The sequence below is a fragment of the Pelobates fuscus genome, chromosome 8 (genome assembly GCF_036172605.1).
Source record: "Pelobates fuscus isolate aPelFus1 chromosome 8, aPelFus1.pri, whole genome shotgun sequence".
NCBI classification, from domain to species: Eukaryota; Metazoa; Chordata; class Amphibia; order Anura; family Pelobatidae; genus Pelobates; species Pelobates fuscus.
In genome coordinates, this window is record NC_086324.1 from 89,677,249 (window position 1) to 89,697,446 (window position 20,198).

A 20,198-nucleotide genomic window follows, 5' to 3' on the forward strand; every position below is an offset into this window, starting at 1 on the left:
TGATAAGAAATGTTTCACTTCTATTTACGTGTATGCCCAGTGGTCCCGCAGCTCACTGGTATAAAGTTGTTACCTAGCTAGTGCCTCGCGCTGCATAGAATCAGATGTGTCTCAATAAGTTGTAGCTAGCCTATTAATCTTGTTGACATGCCAACACATACCATGCGAGGTCATTGTCATTGCTTGTCTTGTGCCTGCATCTATTCTAACTCCTGTGTTGCTTTCAATTGTGAGCTTACTGTTTACTCATGTGTTACCAAATGTCTGATTTTATTAACTTAGCGAGTTACTAATCGGATCTTATGATCCAAAGCTTGTTTTTTCCAACTACAGTTTACCGACACCAAATTTTATAATCGTTCTTTATTTACTATTACACTGTACTATACCTGTTTCGATAATTAACATAACAAAAAAGTGGCATTACTGAACAAGGAAGTGTATTTCTTAGATGCAAATGTTGTATTAACCCCATTTTGTGAACAAACCATACACTACCCTTTTATCTTCTGTATCCCATCACTTATGCCACAATAAAACAAAGATTGACAAAAAAAAAAAAATTTGATCCACTGCTGATTTTGAACTGACAAACAAATGATCAGTCTATAATTTTAATGGTAGGTGTATTTTAACAGTGAGAGACAGAATAACCAAAAAAGATTCCAGAAAAATGCATGTCAAAAAAGTTATAAATTGATTTGGATGTCAATGAGTGAAATAAGTATTTGACCACTTCGACTTAGTACATGGAGGCAAAACCCTTGTTGGCAATCACAGAGGTCAGACGTTTCTTGTAGTTGACCACCAGGTTTGCACATATCTCAGGAGAGATTTTGTCCCACTCCTCTTTGCAGATCCTCTCCAAGTCATTAAGGTTTCGAGGCTGACGTTTGGCAACAGTGGAAAAACACCCCCAAATCATAATGTTTCCACCTCCATGTTTGACGGTGGGGATGGTATTCTTGGAATCATAGGCAGTATACCTCCTCCTCCAAACACGGCGAGTTGGGATGATGCCAAAAAGCAAAATTTTGGTCTCATCTAACCACAACACTTTCACCCAGTTCTCCTCTGAATCATTCAGATGTACATTGGCAAACTTCAGATGGGCAAGTACATGTTCTTTCTTGAGCAGGGGGATCATGCGGGCGCTGCAGGATTTCAGTCCTTCGTGGCATAGTGTGTTACCAATTGTTTTCTTGGTGACTATGGTCCCAGCTGCCTTGAGATCTTTAACAAGATCCTCCCGTGTAGTTCTGGGCTGATTCCTCATCATTCTCATGATCATTGAAACTCCACGAGGTGAGATTTTGCATGGAGCACCAGAGCGAGGGAGACTGACAGTGATTTTGTGTTTCTTCCATTTGCGAATAATCCCACAACTATTGTCACCTGCTCACCAAGCTGCTTGGCAATGGTCTTGTAGCCCATTCCAGCCTTGTGTAGGTCTACAATCTTGTTCCTGACATCCTTGGACAGCTCTTTGGTTCTTTGGTCTTGGCCATGGTGGAGAGTTTGGAATCTGATTGATTGATTGATTGCTTCTGGGAACAGGTGTCTTTTATACAGGTAACGAGCTGAGATTAGGAGCACTCCCTTTAACCCCTTAAGGACACATGACATGTGTGACATGTCAGGATTCCCTTTTATTCCAGAAGTTTGGTCCTTAAGGGGTTAAGAGAGTGCCCCTAATCTGAACTTGTTACCTGTATAAAAGACACCTGGGAGCTAGAGATGTCGCAAACATAAAATTTTCCGTTCGCGAACGGCGAACGCAAATTTTCACAAAGGTTCGCGAATGGGCGAACCGGGCGAACCAACATAGACTTCAATAGGCAGGCGAATTTTAAAACCCACAGGGACTCTTTCTGGCCACAATAGTGATGGAAAAGTTGTTTCAAGGGGACTAACACCTGGACTGTGGCATGCCGGAGGGGGATCCATGGCAAAATTCCCATGGAAAATTACATAGTTGATGCAGAGTCTGGTTTTAATCCATAAAAGGCATAAATCACCTAACATTCCTAAATTGTTTGGAATAACGTGCTTTAAAACATCAGGTATGATGTTGTATCGATCAGGTAGTGTAAGGGTTATGCTCGCTTCACAGTGACAGACCAAACTCTCCGTTTAACGCACTGCAAACAACCGCAAACAGTCCATTTGCACAACCGCAAACTCCCCATTTGCACAAGGTTGGATATCAAGCTAGCCATGTCCTCACCGATGTCATTGAAGGTCTCTTCCTCCTTGTCCTCACTGATGTCATTGAAGGTCTCTTCCTCCACCCAGCCACGTACAACACCAAGGGTCCCCGAAAGGTGACAACAAGCCCCCTGAGACGCCTGCTGTGGTTGTGGGAGGAGGAGGATTACGTTCACCTCTTCCCCTGTTAGATTCCCATTGTGCTGTGACATCACCCTTATACGCTGAGTAAAGCATACTTTTTAATTTATTTTGGAACTGCTGCATCCTTTCCGACTTGCGGTAATTCGGTAATTCCTCGTCCTCAGTGATCTCACTTAAGGTATGTTCTTCCCCCACCCACGTACAACACCACAGGTACCAGATAGGTGACAACGAGCACCCTGAGTTGCCTCCTTCTCCTCAAAGCCACATTCCTCCTCTGACTCCTCTTTCTCACAATCCTCTTCCAGCGTTGCCACAGGTCCAGCAAGCGATGCTGATAAGGCTGTTTCTGGTGGTGATGGTGACCACAACTCTTCCTCTTCACGCTCATCTACGGCCTGATCCAGCACTCTTCGCAGGGCACGCTCCAGGAAGAAAACAAATGGTATGATGTCGCTGATGGTGCCTTCGGTGCGACTGACTAGGTTTGTCACCTCCTCAAAAGGACGCATGAGCCTACAGGCATTGCGCATGAGCGTCCAGTAACGTGGCAAAAAAATTCCTGTCCTGGGGGCGGGGCCTGTCCGTCAAGATGGGCGGACGCACATGCTGAACGCTCCGGTGGCAAGGGGCATAATCGGAGCCCTCACGGCGACCAGCTGAGCCTGGAACAGCATACCGGACGGCGGAGGTTAACCAGCACCTAAAGAGGCATCTAACGGTATGCGAGGCATGCAGCTCCGACCGCGGAGACCGGAGCTGAGCAGCAAGGCCTACCAATTTCTGGGACAAACGGACCGCAGGGGAGACGGCCGCTCTCCTGCGGCTATCTTAAGCTACAACTTCGACTTAGGCCCCCGTTCCCCCCCCTTTGGACCGGCGGGGGTCATCCCGGTCCCCATCAAATCAGGGCAGATGATATCACAAGCCTCTGCTTTACCCCGCAACCTGAACAACGCGGCAAGTGGGCCACTCAAGATGGCGGCCGCGACTCAGTGGCAGCAGCCCGAGCCAGACCATCAAAGCAGCCAAAGACACTACACGGAGGAGCAATACGCTGAAAGACTGGACACGCTCTTTCGGAGGCTCTGGAAGCGACTGACGCTATGCTGCAGATGGGAATCACCTGTTCCGGTGGGAACGGTAAGGAGGGACGAGGAGCGGAGCTGGACCAGACCCACACCGGGCAAACCACGCACGGCTAAAACCACAGCCCGCCCTGCAATCCTTCCTGGGTTGAAGGCCCCCCGGAGAATACCTCCACGGCACCGACCACACCGCCGGAAGCCCGACCGTCGCAGGCGACGGCAGAACACCCGAGCTCCCCATGGCGCCCAACAGAGGGTAGACCCGGCCTCGTTTATGAGAGCACGAGTCTGTGGACAGCAGGTGCTTGCCTTCATTCCGGCCTGGGGCTGGATCGCCCCCTCCTTGCACCAACGGCTCACCGGTCTCTCGCTAGCCCGCCTGGCTCATGGATCCGATCTGCCCAGCAGGGGTATCGGCTGATAGATGGCCTGCACGCCCACAACCCCACTACTGGGCATGGAATCTTGGTGGACAATATAGAGTGTTCCTCACTAGCAAAAGGACTCTACATGAAGTGTACACCAGGACATTTCTTCCCATACACTCATGAACCTCACCAGTGGGCCAAGTGGTATTACACCTTTGTACACCTTACTTGTCGCAACACACACACATGTTTTAAGTTAAGCGCAGCTTGAGCAGGCCCCCGCCACGGAACACTGCAGATATGTTTCAAGCGCATTAAATATGTTAAATATGTTCATGTGTTCTCAACCTTCTAGATATCATACTGCTAGACCAGCTGAGTTGAACCTATCGTACAATAGTTTAACTACCATATGAGCGAATACTGCAGGGATTTAGCTAGTTTGTAAATGGTTGTAAGGTTATGACTGTGCTAACCCAGCCCTCCTGGGCATTATGTGTTTCTTGTCTGTTCGCACATAGTATAGCTTGCACCCCACGCTACATAGACTCAGATCTGCCTTAATAACTTCAAGCTTGCCTATTAATCTCGTTGACAGGCTGACACTTATCTAGCCTGCATCTATTTTAAACCCTGTGATGCCTTAAATTGTGAGCTTAATTCTTGATGAAACAATAGTTTAGTTGAAGCTACCTTTATAATTGTTACTTTATGCGTGCCATTATCTTATTGAGAAGCTTGCTTAATATAAAATATAAAATGAGGCTGTCTTTCGATGGAGATGTACTACTGTGTTAAAGTACTTCTTTATTCTGTACCCCATTTAACTTGTGCCTCAATAAAAGAAAGATTGACAAGAAAAAAAATTCCTGTCCTAGCACCCCGGTCATACAAATAGTCGTTAACGGCTTTTTCTGGTTGGAGCAGGCGGTCAAACATTAGGAGTGTTGAATTCCAACGTGTCGGGCTGTCGCAAATCAAGCGCCTCACTGGCATGTTGTTTCGCCGCTGGATATCTGAAAAGTGCGCCATGGCCGTGTTGGAACGCCTGAAATGGCCACACACCTTCCTGACCTGCTTCAGGACACCCTGTAAGCCTGGGTACTTATGCACAAAGCGTTGTACGATCAGATTACACACATGTGCCATGAACGGCACATGTGTCAACTTGCCCAACTTCAATGTCGCCAACAAATTTCTTCCGTTGTCACAAACCACTTGGCCGATCTCCAGTTGGTGCGGAGTCAGCCACTGATCCACCTGTGCGTTCAGGGCGGACAGGAGTGCTGGTCCGGTGTGACTCTCTGCTTTCAGGCAAGTCATCCCCAAGACGGTGTGACACTTCCGTATCCGGGACGTGGAATAGTACCTGGGGAGCTGGGGGGGTTCCGTTGATGTGGAGCAAGACGCAGCAGCAGAAGAGGACTCAGCCGAGGAGGTTATGGAAGAGGATGGAGTAGGAGAAGTAGAGGAGGTGGCAGCCGGCATGCCTGCAAGTCGTGGCGGTGTCACCAACTCCTTTGGAGAGCCACGCATTCCATGCTTGGCAGCCGTCAGCAGGTTTACCCAATGCGCAGTGTAGGTGATATACCTGCCCTGACCATGCTTTGCAGACCAGGTATCAGTGGTCAGATGGACCCTCACTGTGTGCCAGAAATGCCATTACTTCCTTTTGCACAATCGAGTACAGGTTGGGGATTGCCTTTTGTGCAACGAAATTTCGTCCGGGTACCTTCCACTGCGGTGTCCCAATAGCTAAAAATTTTTGGAACGCCTCAGACTCCACCAGCTTGTATGGTAAAAGCTGGCAGGCTAAGAGTTCAGACAAGCCAGCTGTCAGATGCCGGGCAAGGGGGTGACTTTGTGACATTGGCTTCTTACGCTCAAACATGTCCTTGACAGACACCTGACTGTGGGCAGATAAGCAGGAACTGCTCAAGGCGAGAGATGGAGTGGCAGATGGTTGAGAGGGGGCAAGGAGGACAGCAGTGGTTGATGTGGCTGAAGATGCTGGACCAGGAGGAGGATGGCGGCTTTGAGTTTGTGTGCTGCTTGTACTCATGTGTTGATCCCATAGGTGTTTGTGATGTGCGATCATGTGCCTTCGCAAAGCAGTTGTACATAGGTGGGTGTTGAACTTCCCACGACTCAGTTTCTTTTGGCACAGGTTGCAAATGGGATCGCTGTTGTCAGAGGCAGACACACAAATAAAATGCCACAATGCTGAGCTCTGCAATGACTGCATTCTGGTGGTGGCAACAGCATGCGTTGGTTTGCGTGCTGTCTGGCTGACCACGGGTGCCGATGCATGCTGTCTGACTGTGCCACTAGCTCCTTGCGACGACCTCCCCCTGCTTCCAACTCATCTCCTCCTCCTCTCTGTCTCCCCACCTGAACTTTCCCCCTGTTCTTCTTCTCTTCTAGCGGGCACCCACATGACATCCACGGACGCATCGTCATCATCAACCGCTTCACTTGAATCTGACAACTCAGCAAAGGAAGCAGCAGCGGGTACAACATCATCATCATAACTCCTCTGACAGATCAAGTGAAGCGGCTGTGGTGCTAGTGTTGGTGGTGGCGGCAGACGGGCAAGTGGTAACTTGAGAGGTGCCCAAAGCTAAGCTGGAGGAGGATGGTGCGTCAAGGTTCCGAGCGGAAGAAGTAGAAGATTGGGTGTCCTGTGTTAGCCAGTCAGCTATGTCCTCAGAACTTTTCGAGTTCAGGGTACGTGGCCTCTAAACACTGGGCATTATTATAGGGCCAAAGGGAATCACAGCAGAGTAGACGCTGTAGGCCTGACACACACGCTTGCAGACAACTAACTGCTATTCAATCTATTACAGTCAACATTGTATTTTTTTTTTTTTTAAATGTACACTACTGTTACACCAGATATGAGTTGCACTGGTGTGACACCTTGCCCTGGCAGGCCCTGAAACGCACACGTGTGAAGGAAACTGACTGCTATTATTTCACAGTCAAATTTCTAGTTTTTTTTTTAAATGTACACTACTGTTACACCAGATATGAGTTGCACTGGTGTGACACTGTGCCCTGGCAAGCCCTGAAACGCACACGCGTGAAGGAAACTGACTGCTATTATTTCACAGTCAAAAAAGTTTTTTGTTTTTTTTAAATGTACACTACTGTAACACCAGATATGAGTTGCACTGGTGTGACACTGTGCCCTGGCAGGCCCTGAAACGCACACGTGTGAAGGAAACTGACTGCTATTATTTCACAGTCAAATTTCTAGTTTTTTTTTATTATACACTACTGTTACACCAGATATGAGTTGCACTGGTGTGACACTGTGCCCTGGCAGGCCCTGAAACGCACGCGTGTGAAGGAAACTGACTGCTATTATTTCACAGTCAAATTTCTAGTTTTTTTTTTATTATACACTACTGTTACACCAGATATGAGTTGCACTGGTGTGACACTGTGCCCTGGCAGGCCCTGAAACGCACACGTGTGAAGGAAACTGACTGCTATTATTTCACAGTCAAATTTCTAGTTTTTTTTTTTTAAATGTACACTACTGTTACACCAGATATGAGTTGCACTGGTGTGACACTGTGCCCTGGCAGGCCCTGAAACGCACACGCGTGAAGGAAACTGACTGCTATTATTTCACAGTCAAATTTCTAGTTTTTTTTTTTAAATGTACACTACTGTTACACCAGATATGAGTTGCACTGGTGTGACACTGTGCCCTGGCAGGCCCTGAAACGCACACGCGTGAAGGAAACTGACTGCTATTATTTCACAGTCAAAAAAGTTTTTTTTTTTTTAAATGTATACTACTGTAACACCAGATATGAGTTGCACTGGTGTGACACTGTGCCCTGGCAGGCCCTGAAACGCACACGCGTGAAGGAAACTGACTGCTATTATTTCACAGTCAAATTTCTAGTTTTTTTTTTAAATGTACACTACTGTTACACCAGATATGAGTTGCACTGGTGTGACACTGTGCCCTGGCAGGCCCTGAAACGCACACGTGTGAAGGAAACTGACTGCTATTATTTCACAGTCAAATTTCTAGTTTTTTTTTTTTTAATGTACACTACTGTTACACCAGATATGAGTTGCACTGGTGTGACACTGTGCCCTGGCAGGCCCTGAAACGCACGCGTGTGAAGGAAACTGACTGCTATTATTTCACAGTCAAATTTCTAGTTTTTTTTTATTATACACTACTGTTACACCAGATATGAGTTGCACTGGTGTGACACTGTGCCCTGGCAGGCCCTGAAACGCACACGTGTGAAGGAAACTGACTGCTATTATTTCACAGTCAAATTTCTATTTTTCTTTTAAAATGCAAACTATTGTGACACCAGCGGGGCCGCCATCAGGGGGTGACAACCGTGACGGTTGTCACGGGCCTGGCGGTCTTGGGGGGCCTGGACTGCTTTGGCAGTCCAGGTCCCCACAATTACACTCTGCACATATATATAGCGATCATCGCTATATATATGTGCAGCCGCGGGCCCCCCGGCTCCCTGTATTTGCAGAGGGGGCCCAGCGGACTGCAGGAGCACTTTCCAGCATTTGCCTGTCTCTAACTCCCGGGAGATGTGCGGTCGGTAGAGCGTTGCCATGGGTTACCATGGCAACGCTCCGCGCGACGCGCAAACCACGTCTCGCGGGAGTTAGAGACAGGCAAATGCTGGAAAGTGCTCCTGCAGTCCGCTGGGCCCCCTCTGCAAATACAGGGAGCCGGGGGGCCCCAGAATGCCATCGGACCACCAGGGATCAAAGGATCTTCCCCCCTCCCTGAACCAGGTAAGAAACAGGGAGGGGGGAATAACTTTAATTACATTCATACATGCACTACTAAACACACTAACACACACTGCATCCACTACACTAACACACACACACTGCATCCACTACACTAACACACACCCACTGCACTAACACACACACTGCATCCACTGCACTAACACACACACTGCATCCACTGCACTAACACACACACTGCATCCACTGCACTAACACACACACTGCATCCACTGCACTAACATACACTGCATCCACTACACTAACACACACACACTGCATCCACTGCACTGACACACACACTGTATTCACTACACTGACACACACTCTGCATCCACTACACTAACACACACACTGCATTCACTACACTAACACACACACTGCATCTACTAAACACACTGTATTCACTACACTAACACACTGTATTCACTACACTGACACACACACTGTATTCACTACACTAACACACACGGTGTATTCACTACACTGACACACAAGCTTTATTCACTACACTGACACACGCTTTATTCACTACACTAACACACACCCACTGCACTAACACACACACTGCATCCACTGCACTAACACACACACTGCATCCACTGCACTAACACACACACTGCATCCACTGCACTAACACACACACTGCATCCACTGCACTAACACACACTGCATCCACTACATTAACACACACACTGCATCCACTACACTGACACACACACTGTATTCACTACACTGACACACACTCTGCATCCACTACACTAACACACACACTGCATTCACTACACTAACACACACACTGCATCTACTAAACACACTGTATTCACTACACTAACACACTGTATTCACTACACTGACACACACACTGTATTCACTACACTAACACACACGGTGTATTCACTACACTGACACACAAGCTTTATTCACTACACTGACACACGCTTTATTCACTACACTAACACACATGCTTTATTCACTACACTAACACACACACTGCATCCACTACACTAACACACACATACTGTATTCATTACACTGACACACACATACTGTATTCACTACACTGACACACTCTGCATTCACTACACTGACACACACTCTGCATCCACTACACTAACACACACACTGCATCCACTACACTAACACACACACTCTGCATTCACTACACTGACACACACACTCTGCATTCACTACACTGACACACACACTGAATTTATTACACTAACACACACTCTGCATTCACTACACTGACACACACTCTGCATTAACTATACACACAGCATCCACTACACAAACATCCTGTATTCACAGTACACGCACTACATCCACCACACATTTAAACATTCTGCATTCACTATACAGAGACACTGCGTCTAAAACACACACTACATCCACTAAACACATTGCATCTAGTACACACAAAAACTACATCCACTACACAAACACACTACATCCACTACACACACTGCATCCGCTACACAAACACACACTCTGCATTCACTGCACAAACAGTATCTAATACACACAAACACTACATCCATTACACACATTCTAATTCACTTCCACTATACACACCACATTCAGTCCTGCATCATTGTCTGCGGACTAGGTAAGAGTCCTGTGGGCGGACTCGTGGGCGGGCCTGGGGGGATGGGGCGGGCTGGGGCGGGCTGGGGGGATGGGGCGGGGGGGCCCAGACCTTGTGCTTTGTCAGGGGCCCCAAAATTTCTGGTGGCGGCCCTGGACACCAGATATGAGTGGTGGCACTTGGTAAGTGGGCACAGTATACGCTGTGAGCCTGACACACACGCTGGCAGGCAGGCAACTGCAATTAGATTACACAGGGAAAAAAAAAGCAGACTGATGTTGTTGCCCTAAAAAGGGCTTTTTGGGGTGCTGTCCTTACAGCAGAGATCAGATGAGTCCTTCAGGACTGTAGTGGACACTGAATACACTAGCCTAGCTATCGATTTCCCTATTAAATCAGCAGCAGCTACACTGTTCCTCCTCTCACTAAGAATGCAGCTTCCGATTGAATCTAAAATGGATGCTGTCCAGGAGGTGGGAGGGTCTGGGAGGGAGGGTCTGCTGCTGATTGGCTGGAATGTGTCTGCTGACTGTGAGGTACAGGGTCAAAGTTTACTCAATGATGACGAATAGGGGACGGACCGAACATCGCATATCTTCGCCCGCCGTGTTGAATGCGAACAAGCTATGTTCGCCAGGAACTATTCGCCAGCGAACTATTCGGGACATCTCTACTGGGAGCCAGAAATCTTGCTGATTGATAGGGGATCAAGTACTAATTTCATGCATTGACATGCAAATCAATTTATAACTTTTTTGACATGCATTTTTCTAGATTTTTTTTGAAGTCTGTCTCTCACTGTTAAAATACACCTACTATTAAAATTATAGACTGATCATTTCTTTGTCAGTGGGCAAATATGTAAAATCAGCAGGGGATCAAATACTTTTTCCCCTCACTGAATATCCATATAGTTACGTAACACTAAAATGCAAACCAGTATAATTCAGCAGATATATAAGACAATCTTGCTGTCTGGTAATAGAATGGAAAATAGGCAAAAGTGTATGCTAAGCAGTATAATTGCCTAGCAGTATAATTATGTTGTATCACAACTTTCACTGTTTGTAACTAAGGTTTTCAAGGCCAGTAGGTGTGTGATGAGTTTACTTCCTTCCAATTCGAAGAGTCTATTTTCCTGTTAGGAGAGCAGAGCGGTGTATGCTAAGCCTGCCAAGATAAAATTCCTTTCTGTTTTTTTTTTTTTTTTTAAATAATTATTTATATTTGTTGTGCACAAGAATACAGCAAGCTTGTAATGCCCCAACAGTCAAAACAAGCACATCAAACTACAGAGTTGCAAGCAGGGCTGGTGCTAGGATTTTTGACTACACAGGCGAAGACCCCACGCCTTCCCCCCAAAAATAAACAATGCATCTTCACCTCTGTGTCTCGTAGCCCCCTTTTGAATTTCTTACCCCCATTAGTGTTGCATATCCAACCTCTTCATTGTCTTACCCCTTCGGCCCCTTTGTGCCCTTTAGTGTGTCTCCTACAACCCCTCTTATGTATTTCTTACTTCCCCGCCAGCCCCTTTCTGTCTCTTTATTCCCCCCAGCCCCTATCTATCTCTCTTTTTCTCCCACATAGACATGGATACAGGCAAAAATACATACATGCACAAATACCCAAACATACAGACACACAACCATACAAGCACACAGCCATAATTATTCAGGCACACAGTCACAAAGATATACAGACACACAGTCATAAAAGGCACACAATCAAACAAACACAGTCATACAATCTACACATACAGGTACATTGTCGTGCAAACACAGACATACATTCATACAGACACAGGCACACACAGAAATACAGACACAGACATAAAGAAACAGAGAGGCATATAGAGACATACATACACAATGATACAGACAGACATACACACACACACTGACAGACAGACATATACACACACACACACTGACAGACAGACATACACACACACACTGAGACATATACACACACACTGACAGACAGATATACACACACACTGACAGACATATACACACACACACTGACAGACAGATATACACACACACACACACCCTGACTGACATACATATACATACACACACTGACATACAGACATACACTGACAGACAGACACACACACACTGACAGACAGACATACACACACACACACACACACACACTGACAGACAGACAGACATACACACACTGACAGACAGACAGACATATACACACTGACAGACAGACACACACTGACAGACAGACATACACTGACAGACAGACACACACACTGACAGACAGACATATACACACACACACTGACAGACAGGCATACACACACACACTGACAGACAGACATACACAGACAGACAGACACACGCACACTGACAGACAGACATACACACACACACACACTGAAAAACATACACACACACTGACAGACAGACAAACATACACACACTGACAGACAGACATACACACTGACAGACATACATACACACACACACACACTGACAGACTGACAGACATACACACTGACAGACAGACATGCATACTGACAGACATACACACACACACTGACAGACAGACAAACACACACACTGACAGACAGGTTCAGAAGGGTGGCTTACCTGGGATCCAAAGTGCTGCCTGAGGTAGTTGGGAGTTGGAGGAGCTGGTCCTGCCCAGCCCCCCTCCTCTCTGCCTCCTCTCTGCTCTCTTCTTGGGAGGACTTCCTCCCATGCTGACGTGAGGGGGCCGGAGGTAGCTCCGCCCCTGCTGGGCGCCAGCCGCGCTGTGTGCTACAGAGGGAGCAGGGATATGATGTGTTCATATCCCCGCCCCCTCCACACAGTCCGCGGCACTGCCGGCTTGCGCTCGGCCACGCTACAAGAAGTGACCGGCAGGAGAGGGGAGCTGTGCGCTTCCCTCCTGCCGGTCACCTGGACTTTTGCGCCCCCGGGCCGGTGCGCCCTAAGGCGGCCGCCTGAGCCGCCTTATGGACGCGCCGGCCCTGGTTGCAAGACATTTGAGAGATATGCACATTTTTTGATAAAGAGCAGTGGTTCACAACCTTTTTCCTCTTAAGTACCCCTTGGCAGCCCATATCCATAAATAGTACTTCATAAATAGTATTTCAAATGGATATGCTTTTCTCTGTCTCATCTCCCCTTTTTCTCTGTTCCAGGCTCCTCATAGTGCAGCTACACACATGTGGATACACAAACACACAGACTGACACACGTGCAGATACACAGATACAAATTTTGACACACATACAAATACAGATACACAGATACAAACACTGACATACATACAGATGTACAGACACACAGATACAAACAATGACACACTCATACAGATACATAATACGGATACACACACTCACACACATGCAGATACATAGACACAGATACAAGCACTGAGATACACATTCAAATGAAGAGACACACATACAGTTGCACAGACACAATACACACATGCACATATCCACAGAGAAAACACTGACACACATAGATACAGACACACAGACTGACACATGATGACACATGATGTACAGACAAGCAAAAACACTAACACACACACAGTTGCACAGACACACTGATGCATACTGGCCTACATGCAGATACACACACTGACATACATATAGTTGCAAGGACATACATATACACACACTAACACATATACAAATGTAAAGACACACAGGTATAAACACTGCCACACATGCAGACAAACAGATGGCAACACTAATATACATACAGTTGAACAGACATGATGATAAACACACTGCCACACATGCCGATACACAGATACAGATACAAACACTGCCACACATATACATACAGATACAGACACACAGATAAACATACAGATATAAACATTGCCCCACATACAGATGTACAGGCGCACACACATTGCCCCACATACAGATTCATAGACACACAGATACAATCATAGACACACATACAGCTACAGATACACATGTAGATACACAGACAAACATACTGACACACATGCAGATAAACGGACACACACACAAATACACAGATATACAGATACACACACACACACACACACATAAACAGACATACAGATACACACACTGACACACACATACAGATACAGACACACAGATACACACACTCATATGCATACATATACAATAACATACACAGATACCTGGGCCCCCCAAAACAACGCCACCAAAACATGCCACCATTCATTATGTTGTATTATGATAATTAAAACTAAAATGAAATATATCATGATTAGACAAATAAATTTCTGTAACATGTTTAGATAATTGCACACTAAATTAAACGTCATAACATATATGCTTCTGCAGTGGTAATAAAATATTACCTAAGTACAATATACGTCAATCACCAACAATAACAAACCAAAAATGAGTTAAGTTGTCATGTGGGATCTATGCAATTAGTCTGGAGAAGTAGTGGTGTGTGTGCTAGGGATGTACTGTGTCTGTGTGTGTGCTGGAGATGTAGTGTGTCTCTGTGTGTGTGCTGGGGATGTAATTTGTGTGCTAGGGATGTAGTGTGTCTGTGTGTGTGATGGGAGATGTAGTGTGTGTGTGTCCTAGGGATATAGTGTGTGTCATAGGGATCTGGTGTATGTCTGTGCTTGGGATGTAGCATGTCTGTGTGTGTATGCTGGGGATGTAGCATGTGTATGTGCTAGGGATATAGTGTGCACGCGCTAGGGATGTAGTGTGCGCACTCTAGAGATGTAGTGTGTGTGCACTAGGGATGCAGTGTGTCTGTGTGAGCACTAGGGATGCTGTATGTCTGTGTGTGCACTGGGGGACATAATGTGCCTGTGTGTATGCTGGGGATATAGTGTGTATGTGCGTGTATGCTGGGGATGTAGTGTGTATGTGCATGTATGCTGGGGATGTAGTGTGTGTGCGCGGGGGATGTAGTGTGTGTGCTGGGGATGTAGTGTGTTTGTGTGTGTGCGGGGGATGTAGTGTATATGCTGGTGATGTAGTAGTGTGTGTGCTGGGGATGTAGTGTGTTTGTGTATGTGGTGGGGATGTAGTGTGCCTGTGTGTGTCATGTGTCTGTGTGTGCTAGGGATGTCGTTTGTGTGTGCTAGGGATGCCGTGTGTGTGTGCTGGGGATGTAGTAGTGTGTGTGCTGGGGATGTAGTGTGTTTGTGTATGTGGTGGGGATGTAGTGTGCCTGTGTGCGTTAGGAATGTAGTGTGTCTGTGTGTGCTGGGGATGTAGTGTGTGTGTGTATGTGCTAGGGACTTAGTGTGCTTGTGTGTGTGCTGGGGATGTAGTGTGTCTGCGTGTGTGCTGAAAATGTGGTGTGTGCTGGAAATGTAGTGTTTGTGCTGAAGATGTAGTGTGTGTGCTGGAGATATACTATGTCTGTGTGTGCTGGGATTGGAATTCCTATGTCCAGCACATTGTTTGCATCAGTGTTAATATTGTCGACTAACCATTTTAGTCAGATTTTAGTCGACTACAATTTTTGAGATTCAGTCGACTAAAACTAGACTAAAACTAAACAACTCAGATGACTAAAATATTACTAAAATGGCTTTTTAGTACAAAAAAAAATACAGTTAAAAAAAAACGACACTGCTGTACCCCTATCTGAAGTAAAAATTACCTAATTTACCGCGTAGAAAAGAAGGATTCAGATATCATTAAGCAGCTGTTGGTTCCCCAGACTCACCAAAACACAGTGCTAAAGTTGTCTCATAGCCACATATTAGGGGGACACTTGGGAGTCGAAAAAACTAGAGAGAGAGTTCTTAGAAGGTTTTACTGGCCTGGAGTTTTTGCTGCTCTTCATGCCCTGAGTGCCAGTAGACTTTTCGTGGTCCACTTGTACCCTTACCCATAATTGAAGTGCCTTTTGAAAGGGTCACTATGGACTAAAGTCCACTAGGGGATACCAGTATATACTAGTCATCTTGGACTATGCAACTCGCTACCCTGAGGCCATTCCCTTGTGTAATACCTCTGCAAAGTTAATAGCTATGTTGATGTTCAGTAGGGTACTTATGTTGGGTAGGGTACTTATGTTGATGTTCAGTAGGGTGGGTATCCCTGAAGAAATCCTGACAGACCAGGGGACCCCTTTCATGTCCAGAGACACAAAAGAGTTGTGCAGGATCTTGCAGGTTAAACATCTTAAGACCTGGGAATGGAGTGTATGTGTGTAGGGAATGTGTTATGTGTTATTGTAGAGGATGTAATGTGTGTGTGTTCTTATAGAATGTAATGTATAGGGATACCAATTTGTGTAAGGTATGTAGTGTGTGTGTATAGGGGGTGAAGTGTGTGTTTGTGTGTAAGGAATGCCTTGTATGTTTTTGTGTGTGTATGTGTGTGTGTGTGTAAGGGATGCTAGGTGTGTTTCTGTGTATGTAATTTAATGCAGTGTGTGTCTGTAAGGGGTGCATTGAGTGTGTGTAAGAGATGCATTTTGTTTCTGTGTGTGTAAGAGAATGAGTGTGTGTGCGCGTAATGGATGCATTGTGTGTTTCGGTGTGTCTGTGTGTGAGTAGGGATGCATTGTATATGTGTGTAGTGTAAAAGAGAGTGTTTGTGGGGTAGGATAGGGACTGAGAGGGGAGCAGCTCTTTTTTATTTTATAGTGCTCTCCCCTCCTGTCAATTAGTGATCTCCCTTTCTGTCCCTTGGCCTCCTGTCCCTCTGCAGTCCCCCCTTGGTGGTCTTCTCACTCCCCCCTCTCCTTAGTGGTCATCCTCTCCCTCCACCCCCTTAGTGGTCCTTCCCCTCTTCCCCTCCTCAGTGGTCCTTACCTTCTTCCCCCCCTCAGTGTTCCTTAGTGTTCCCAGGGGCGTATTAGCCGCGAGGCAAACAAGGCATTTGCCTTGGGCGGCATTTTCCAGGGGGCGGCAAAAAAAGCCGCCCCCAAATGCCCAAGGTAAATGACTTGTTAGCCTTGCGGCTAACAAGACATGCTGGGCTGCTGCTGGGCGGTCGGGCGGCGCTGCTGGGCGGGCAGCGAGGGAGCACTTCCTCTGAGCTGTCTGCTCAGCTCCCTCGCGCGCCGCAGAGTGAGGCTGGGAGCCGGAATATGACGTCATATTCCGGCTCCGCCTCCCAGCCTCACTGTGCGGCGCGCGAGGGAGCTGAGCAGACAGCTCAGAGGAAGTGTTCCCTCGCTGCCCGCCCAGCAGACAGCCTAGCAGCGCCGCCGACCGCCCAGCAGCCACTGGACCACCAGGGAAAAAAGATGACCCCCCAGCATTCCCAAAGGTAAGGAGGCTGGGGGGGGTTAAAGTAAAAAAAAAGTGTTAATGTGAGTGAGTGTGAGTGTCTGTTAGTGAGTGTGAGTGTGTGTGTCTGTTAGTGAGTGTGAGTGTGTGTGTCTGTTAGTGAGTGTGAGTGTGTGTGTCTGTTAGTGAGTGTGTGTGTGTCTGTTAGTGAGTGTGTGTGTGTGTGTCTGTTAGTGAGTGTGAGTGTGTGTGTGTCTGTTAGTGAGTGTGAGTGTGTGTGTCTGTTAGTGAGTGTGTGTGTGTCTGTTAGTGAGTGTGAGTGTGTGTGTGTCTGTTAGTGAGTGAGTGTGTGTCTTTTAGTGAGTGTGTGTGTGTCTGTTAGTGAGTGTGTGTGTGTGTGTCTGTTAGTGAGTGTGTGTGTCTGTTAGTGTGTGTGTGTCTGTTAGTGTGTGTGTGTGTCTGTTAGTGTGTGTGTGTGTGTGTGTCTGTTAGTGAGTGTGAGTGTGTGTGTGTGTCTGTTAGTGTGTGTGTGTGTGTGTCTGTTAGTGTGTGTGTGTCTGTTAGTGTGTCTGTTAGTGTGGGTGTCTGTGTCTGTTAGTGTGTGTTTGTTAGTGTGTGTCTGTTAGTGTGTGTGTCTGTTAGTGTTTGTTAGTGTGTTTGCCTGTGAGTGTGTGTGTGTGTCTGACTGTGTGTGTTTGTTAGTGTGTGTGTTTGCCTGTGAGTGTGTGTGTATGTTAGTGAGTGTGTGTGTCTGCTAGTTTGTGTCTGTTAGTGAGTGTCTGTTAGTGAGTGTGTTTGTCTGTTAGTGTGTGTGTTTCTGTTAGCGAGTGTGTGTTTCTGTTAGCTAGTGTATGCGTATCTGTCAGTGAATGTGTGTGTGTGTATTTAGAATGCGGGGTAAAAGTTGGGTGGGGGGGCGCGCGGGGGGGGGGGGGGGGGCGCCTGAGTTTTGTTCTGCCTAGGGCAGCACAAAACCAGGATACACCACTGAGTGTACCCCTCCTCCCCCCACCCCCTTTGTGGTCCTTTCCCCCTCCTCCCCCCCACCCCCTCAGTGGTTCTTTCCCCCGACCCCCCCGACCCCCTTAGTGGTCCTTTCCCCCACCTCAGTGCACCCTACCTATGTAGTGTGGCCGGGCGCCGCGGACCGCAGTACAGGAACTTCTGAGTGAGCACTTCCTGTCAGTCCGCCAGTGACCGGGTACAGGAAACCCCCCCGGCCACGCTTCCCTCCTGCCGGTCACCTAAACCTAGCACCCCCTGGGGCCTGTGTGCCCTAGGTGACTGCCTAAGTCGTCTATAGGACGTGCCGGCCCTGATGGTAGGTTGGGTGCGACTCTACGTGGGTTCCGAGCTCAGAGGAGAGTTGGTGAGTCGTATTAGCATCCTGGTTCGGGACTTCGGTGGATTCATGGGTTTGAGCATGGCTGCGGAGCCAATGCCAGATGTTTTGACAGATGAGGTCACATTTTTTAGTGAAGGCTATTTCCCACTTCTTGGCCTCCATTTCAGCTTTTGGGTGCAAGGACACTGGCACCGTGGCCATCTTGGCGCAACCACGCAGACCCTGGGTGTCTGAAGCGTTGTTCAGGTAGGGCAGTAGTTGCACCAGTGGGGAAGTGTAACAGGCTACCAAAGTCGGGACCGGGATATCTCCCACTGGTCTGGGGGGGGGGGGGGGGGAGGGCAACAGGAATTCCTCTGGTTTGTGGTCCCTGAACCATGAGTTCAGCCGCTTCTCCCAGCTACTAGGCCGTCATACTCTCTAGGCCGCAGATGAAATCAAGGTAAGTGCCTCGACGGTGTAATCTGCGTATGAGAGGTGTCAGGCTGTGATTAGGTAGATCTGCTGTTGCCAGCAGTGAATTTTCGAGGGTTTTATGATAGTTTAAATGCTAAGTTAGCTCTAGGCTGTTAGAGCTGAACAGAAACACGTCCAGCCAGCTTGAGTGTCAGGCCCCGCCCCCTGTTTTTGCTTTTTTAATTCTCTTTCTCTGATATTATGTATATATTAAATATCTTAATGTGTTTGCTCTCAGAACCAGATTGGAATGCTTCTCCTCTTTTGCAATAAATATGTGATCCTTTTTTTATTAATATAAATGGAATATATTTGGAAGCAATGCCTCATACTCCCTTCTATCTGGAAGTAAAATTTTGATCTTATACAAGTAGTAATTTCTCATCACTCTTTTATTTGACCGCTTCAAACCTCAACTTAAATTCTGAGTTTTCGGGTACACTACATCAAATCATGGTAGGAATTTCTATTTGTATATTTAGTTTAGATGATTTTCTGCTTCGACTTGCCTCATGGAAATGTACCAAGCTACCTCTCAACTTAACTGAAAGTGTCACACCTTAAAACTTCCAATAAGCATAAAAAATAGGTAAGTCTGTATGCTACAAAGAAGTAGATGACTATCATAATGATAGTAAACATTATATGATATTATATGGTAAGCTCCAGCAAGTTAATGTTTAGCTAAAGAATAATTACCTTGACTAAGCGAAAAGACAATCAAGTGATATTTGCTGTGTCATGTCCTTCAGATGTTGTTCTAGGAAATCTGACAACACACATTCCATAAATACTGTCTACAGGCATAACTGATTAGAGAATATCATCTGCAATGCCAGGATTAACCATAATTGGACACTTTAGTCTAGTGATTGCTTACCGACACACGTGTGACTCAGCACACATGCATTATCAACACTATCCCTGTGAATATTTCAATATGAGGATACTATGCGCGATGTGTTCAGCTTTTCCAGAATAGTGCTGGCTGATAACACATGTTATATCCC